The sequence below is a fragment of the Schistocerca gregaria genome, chromosome 10 (assembly GCF_023897955.1).
Source record: "Schistocerca gregaria isolate iqSchGreg1 chromosome 10, iqSchGreg1.2, whole genome shotgun sequence".
In the NCBI taxonomy this organism is placed as follows: domain Eukaryota; kingdom Metazoa; phylum Arthropoda; class Insecta; order Orthoptera; family Acrididae; genus Schistocerca; species Schistocerca gregaria.
In genome coordinates, this window is record NC_064929.1 from 146,034,625 (window position 1) to 146,042,354 (window position 7,730).

Genomic DNA, 7,730 nt, shown 5'->3' on the forward strand with positions numbered 1-7,730 from the left:
ACATTACGTAGGAAATGAGTATACATTGCACTATTTAGATTGCCATCGATAAAATGGGGGCCAATTATCCTCCCTCCCATAATGCCGCACCATACATTAACCCGCCAAGGTCACTGACGTTCCATTTGTCGCAGCCATCGTGGATTTTCCGTTGCCCAATAGTGCATATTATGCCGGTTTACGTCACCGCTGTTGGTGAATGACGCTTCGTCGCTAAATAGAACGCGTGCAAAAAATCTGTCATCGTCCCGTCATTTTTCTTGTGCCCAGTGGCATAACTGTACACGACATTCAAAGCCGTCGCCATGCAATTCCTGGTGCAATCGATGTTGATGTAGCATTCTCAACACCGAAGTTTGTGAGATTCCCGATTCTGGCGCAATTTGTCTGCTACTGATGTGCGGGTAAGTCGCGACAGCAGCTAAAACACCTGTTTGAACATCATCATTTGTTGCAGGCCGTGGTTGACGTTTCACATGTGTCTGAACACCTCCTGTTTCCTTAAATAACGTAACTATCCGGCGAACGGTCCGGACACTTGAATGATGTCGTCCAGGAAACCGAGGAGCATACATAGCACACCCCCGTTGGGCATTTTGATCACAATAGCCATACATCAACACGATATCGACGTTTTCCGCAATTGGGAAACGGTCCACTTATCACGAAGCAAATACCGTCCGCACTGGCGGAATGTTACGTGATACCACGTTCTTATACGTTTGTGACTAGTACAGCGCCATCTGTCACAGAGCAAAGAAAGTAGTCCAACGAAAACATTCACATTTCTTTACGTACTACACGAATATGTAATAAAAATGGGAGTTCCTATTTTTAAAAACCGCAGTTGATATCCGTTTGTCCTATGGCAGCGCCATCTAGCGGGCCAACCATAGCGCCATCTGGTTTGCCCCTTCAAGCTAGACGAGTTTCGTTCTCTGCAGCTTTTTCTTTTGGTGCTTATTTCGTGAGATATTTTGCCCGGTCACGATCAATGGACCACCCTGTATACACACACACGTCTCCGAGGCTATTTTTTTGTTTCGGTTCCATGAATTTCAAAATAAAGGACTACTGCAATACATTTTTGCTAAGTATACTATAAATATTCACATTACCCGTTTCCTCATACTAACTGCCATCTTCAGGTGTGACAATAATCCACAATCCTTCCTACAATCACTGCTGTATTGCATTTTGAGTTCAGAGTGAGTGTATATAGTGTTTATACTGATTGTAATAATAGAATGAGGAGGTTATGGTGTGAGTGAAAGAGGAAGAAATGGATATTAAATAATATAATGAAAAGAAGAGAGATTTGGTGTAACGATATTATGAAAGGATGTCAGAGGGACGGAGGGATAAATATGAGTACATAAGATAGATCGTTGATGAGCCCCTGTTCACGTCGAGCAGCGGTATGAACTTCAGATGCCTATTTTGATGACGCTCACTATAATAATGTTAAATTTTTTGACCGCAGGAACGAAGACTTACTGAAATGAAATAATTGTACGGCATTACTGACCGGCAAAACTTCTGTTCGCCCGTTTGATGCCAGTCCTGGTGGCTCACGTCAGATCGGCAACTTGTGATGATGCGGTGAATTTATTGTGACAACACACACAACCTGAGTGAAGAAAATATGTGACCGACCGGGAATGGAACACTGGGGCTTGACATCTACAGGCAGTGAAGCTGATCACTAGACCATGTGCTACAGGCAGAGTCTTTAATAATCCACATCAACTTACGTACCCTAACATTCTATCGCTCTTCAGTGCACGCGCGCGGTTTTAAGAGCCACGTGGGAACAAAAATTATGTTACTGTTAGCGCGCGGTCTCTTGACTCGGTCCGATGGCAAGAAAAATTCTGTCAGCTACCCTACAGGCGATGTACGGGGTGTTCAAAAAGTGTCTCCGCAGTGCCGTGTGCTGCAGTGAATATGCCGAAATTAACCCAGTGAAATACAAGTGTTGAAAGCTGGCGGTAAATACACAGTTTCAGTCCGTCAAACATTTAATTCAGTTTTCCCGGAGACAACACTCCAACATCACGATATTGTGCGACGGTTGATTAACAAATTTCGAAGTACAGGTTCAGTGACAGTTGCACCGAGCTCGTCCTAGCGTTTTGTCGGAGGATAAACTATTCGATATTTCCGATAAAATGAAAACACGCCCAGGAAATCGGTGTTAGTGTCGGAACGGCTCACACAGCTGCAAGGAAAAAATTAGAACGTTTCCCATATGAAGTGACAGTAGTGCAAGAAATGGCTCTGAACACTATGGGACTTGACATCTGAGGTCATCAGTCGCCTAGAACTTAGAACTAACTAACCTAAGGACATCACACACATCCATGCCCGAGGCAGGAATCGAACCTGCGACCGTAGCGGTCGCGCGGTTCCAGACTGTAGCGTCTAGAACCGCTCTGCCACACCGGCTGGCAGTCGTGCAAGAACTGAAAAATACTGATCATGACAAGAGACTGCAATAATTGTCAATGGTTTAAAAATTTACTTCAACAAAATGGAAGGGATATTCTTAATGAAACGTTTCTCACTGATAATGTGTGGTTTCATTTATTCGGGTACACGAACTCGCAAAATTCTGGTATGTGGAGTATTGCAAATCCATTGTGTATTCATGAGGAACTACTTCCTTCCTGGCTGACCGGTTCTAGGCGCTACAGTCTGGAACCGCGCGACCGCTACGGTAGCAGGTTCGAATACTGCCGTGGGCATGGATGTGTGTGATGTCCTTAGGTTAGTGAGGTTTAATTAGTTCTAAGTTCTAGGAGACATATGACCTCAGAAGTTAAGTCCCATAGTGCTCAGAGCCATTTGAACAATTTTTTTTTCACTTCCTTCTGTGAAAATAGTTTGCATTGCAATTTCTAGACGTCGGTTTGCGGGTCCCATATTTTTCAACGAAACAATAAACGCACAACCATACTGCCGTGACAATTTGTACTCATTCGTAGGGGAACTTGTGTTAACTGAAATACTGAACGGTTATTTTCAACAAGATGGTGCAACCGCGCGGACAACTCGAGTTTCAATGTCACTGCTTGGTGATGCTTTCGGTGATTGCGTAATTTCACAGGGATTTCGGGCTCCACGACCATCTGACCCAACACAACGTTTTTCTTCTGGGGTGCAGCGGAAGCAACTGTCTATAAAAAAAAAAACCTCCAAAATCCATCGATAAATTGAAAAATACAATATCCACTTTCACTGTTTCTGTTGCAAAAGAAATGTTACAGATTGTGTTAGGGAACATGATTAGACGAATTGATACGTGTATTCAACAACAGGGGGACACTTTCAACATTTAATGTGAAAATTTGTAAGTAAAAATAAATATTCAACAAATTAATAACTTGTATTTCGCTGAGTTTCATTTCGGTATATTCACTGCGGCATACGGCACGCTTGGCTAACAATCATACGGCACTGCGGAGATACTTTTTGAACACCCCGTATATTCCTAGGTCTCAGCAGTTTCGCTGAGGCGGGGGGAATAGCTGGCAATAGACGTGAACGTAGATCCGCATCAAACCAAACTGAGGGAATACCACGAGAATCACCAGATCTCCTACTTTTGTTCCCTGTTACAAAAATGCAAGCTGACTTGAAACATCTAGAGTCCATTAGCGCACCTGAAGGCTGAAGACATATGGATGCAGCTGCCACCACGGCTTACAAACTCGTCACGTTCACGCCTCTGCTACTGACACGCAATACATAATTAAATGCCTGCTGAGTGGTCTACATAATTAACTGCTGTATCCCACGGGTATGGTGGGGCCTTTATGTTCAGAACTAAGCTGCCGTGTTTCACAGCACAACTCCTAGAAGCTCCTGGAACAATCTTCAGCGTAGCCCCTTAACTGAAATTGCGTCGCTTGCAGCATTGCGTAACAGACGCGACTATAGAGGCAAGCAGCACTAAGCAGACTCATTGTGTAATGAGTTGTGTGTGTCTGTGCAGACGAAAATTGAGGATAATTTGTTTTGTAGCCCTTCCATAGTCTCTGCATCTCTCAACATCCAAGTAAAAAAATGTGAATTTAACGTTCCTTGCGCAGGTAAACTTGTTTTACCTTAGGGTTCCATTCTAGGTCCATTTTTTTATTATAGGAGCGATCTAAAAGTTTCTGTTCGAAGGCCGTGAAGTCCACAACTGGTATACCAGCAGACAGTATCACAGGGAGCAATAAGACAATCGTTCCACTCAGCCACCAGATTGAAAATATCCATTTGGTAAAACACCATGCCCCGTTGCATAAAGAATTCTGTCACGACCTGCTGTACGTCCGCGTCCAAGAGCAGTAGTCGACCCTTCAAGGGCTTTTTAAGGGACCGAAGGCGTGATAATCGCGTTGGGAGAGATCGAGAATGTAGGGCCGATTCTCGAATGTCTCCTAAAACAGTTGGCGTTACTTCTGCTTACTACTTTTACGATCTTTGGATGTGTGATGTCATGAAGCAGTTTTCCCAGGTGTGGTTTTTGACGAATATGCTGCCCATAAACATTTTTCATTCTCCGATGGATGTTTACCGGTGTTGGTCCTTCGGCAGCCAAGAAAAGAACAGCAGCACGTTGGTCCTGTTTAGAAGCATTTGGTAATAACGTCGCCGTAGTTAACGTTACCTCATTTACTGTGCGCACTTCGGGAAGACACGAAAACCACACTCATCTCTTGGCTACACGTCGGTGCTTATACACCCGCACTGGAGTTGTGCTGCGGTGGATATGTACTTTAGCAATGTCATCAAACGGAAATTCTCAGATTGCTCCTTGTATTAAGCTAGCTTAGTGCCCACTGCTGCACTTGTTTAGACTGAATGGTCTGCAGAGACCTTTTTTGTTTTCTTTAATCGAGATTTTATGTTTCTTTACAAACTGTAGCACTTTTTAAACTTTTCACGCTAGTAAAAAAGCATGGTCATTCCCGAATGCACTTCTGACTAAAAAGCGATTTTAGTAGCTGCAGTTCGAGGTTTCTGTTAAGCATGCCTTTTGCGTTTTTGTGACAATATTTCCACAGAAGCTTCCATCACCTAACACGTATTTCTTTATGTCCAACCGAGAAGTCAAATGCCAATTTTCATAGAATTAGGTTTAAAAAAATTTTAATATAAAGAATTATTTTCATGAAAACAATTCATCCCCTATATCACCCCTTATTGGTTGAACTTCCAAAAATGCTGAAACATATGTTTTATATGTGACTCAGAAGCCAAATATCAATTTTCGTAGTTCTAGCTTCAGAATTGCCTGAATAGCGACATTTTTCAAAAACCCTTTCATGCACTATTTCACCTCCTTAGGAATGGAATTTCGAACAGTCCATTCTTAAACGACGCGTACAATATAAGGTCAATACAATTCCAAGTTTGTATTCTTAGCTGTTTGGGCTAGGCAATGATGAGTCAGTCAGGATATTGCACACTATATATATATATATATATATATATATATATATATATATATATATATATATATATATATATATATATATATATATACCAATGATCATCACTTCGAATACCTTCGGTAAATGGACATTCATGCCACTTGTTGACCCTCGTTGACCTTCAAAGACCTTACTCTTACACATAATTGGATTCGTCTCAATAGCCGCTATAAGTAAATAAATACCAAACTATAGCACCCCATTAAAAAAAAAAAAAAGTTGACTTTCATATCTCTGAAGCGACTCCACCTAGCAACAAAAAACCAGCATTATAATTTGACCACCGTTGTCCCATGCAACTTTTGTCCCAGAAACGTTTCAGCTCTTGTCATACTTCAGAAGCTATTCTTGGTGCCAATAGTCACTGACTAACACTGCGAGAAAATGAGGAAAAATAACAGGATCTGTTAAATGGAACGAGCAGTCTAATAACAGTTTACTGGACTTCTAGAAGGTGGACCAATATTATCTAAAGGTCTATCCTAGGTCCGTTTTCTATTACTATGAAATACAGAGATATGTGGGTGGAAGGTCAGATGAAATGGGCGGATATTCAATATTTCTTCCTTGCTGAACGAACTGTACATTAAAGAAGCAATGGCGGAAATAAAATAAAAACTTCGAGAACGAGACGAAAGTCCAATGTGAAAGGATCTCAGTGATGTGATTCACAGATGGTGTTGCTAGCTACTCTCAGTGAAAATGACGTGCAATTACAGGGCATGTTGAACTGAATTAACAGCCTAATGAGAATTGATAGTAAACCTAAGAAAGACGAAACAGCACTGAAGAGTAGCGGGAACAAAGAACTAATAGTATAGCATTACTGCCCGGGAGGATTATGGTTCGACGGCCTGGTAAAAGTCTTCCTATTTGACGCCACGTCGTCAATTTCCGCTTCTTTCTGATGATTAGGACAAGAGAAAGACCAAGCGCCCGAGTGAAGAAATCTCCGATGTGGCCGGGAATCGAAACCGGCATCCCGTGATCTACAGCCAGCGATGTTGATAACTTTAACCAAACCTCTTACTGTACTTGAACATAAGAAATTGCAACGTGATTATATATACACAGGGTGAGTCATAAATGAGGAATGTCGAGGACCGCATGCTGCTATGTGTAACTCCTGACGCACCGTTGTTAATTTCATCCTCCTCGGTGTACTGTGTACGTAAAACAAAAACACCTGTTAACCATTGAACGAGATAACGACGAGCCTCACGATCACGACATGTCATTCATCCATAGAAACAACACATGACACACCAATGAGCTGATGTGTATCTGCCAGCGTTTGAAATATACGAGAAAGAACCAACCCCAACGTAATGTATGTGAAATTGTATCAGAACTTGTGAATCACACGTTGCCGGCGGTAACGGAGTGTACAGTCCCATGTTATGGACTTTGTGTCCTGTAAGCGGGAAGAGTGGTCAACGGCGGAGGTAAAACCGCAGCGTGCATGACGCGTTTACTACTCACTCTTCCCGATAATCGCCGTGTCGACAGCTCTTAACGACCGCGAGGCAGTGTTACTGCAGAACCACGGCAAGTTTCATAAACGAGGAATACGCCGACATCCACCTCACCTACGGGCTTGCAGATGGAAGAGCTGACGTTGCAAGGCAACTGTATCACGAGAGGTTTCCTAGGCGGCGCGTTCCATCCGCAAAAACGTTTGTGGACAGGCGCTTGAGGGAGTATGGTGCATGTGTAGCACCTCCAGTATTTAGTGGTCGAGGTCGACCGTCGACGTAAGGTGCAGATGATGAAGAAAAAGCGTTACAAACTCTTGTGGAGGACCGAACAATAAGCACCAGGTCTCTCGCCACTACGGTCGGAATGTCACAATCTACTGTTACGCGAGTACCCCATAGAAACCATTACCATCCCTTTCGCATGCAGATGGTACAGGCATTATTGTCGCAAGACTACCAGAGGAGGCTGGACTTCTGCAACTTTATCCTACGGCGTCTGACCCACAACCAGCATTTTTCACGACCAATACTGTTCACCGACGAAGCCTATTTTACGAAGGAGGGTATAGTGAATTCGCATAATTGGCGAGAGTGGGCGTAAGAAAACCCCCACAGCACAGTGATACGAGGCTACCAACAACGATGCGGTGTCAATATCTGGCGTGGTATCATTGATCACCATCTCATAGGGCCACATGTACTACCACAAAGGCTTACAGAAGAGCGGTATCTGCGTTTCCACTCTGCTACATTACCGGAATTGTTG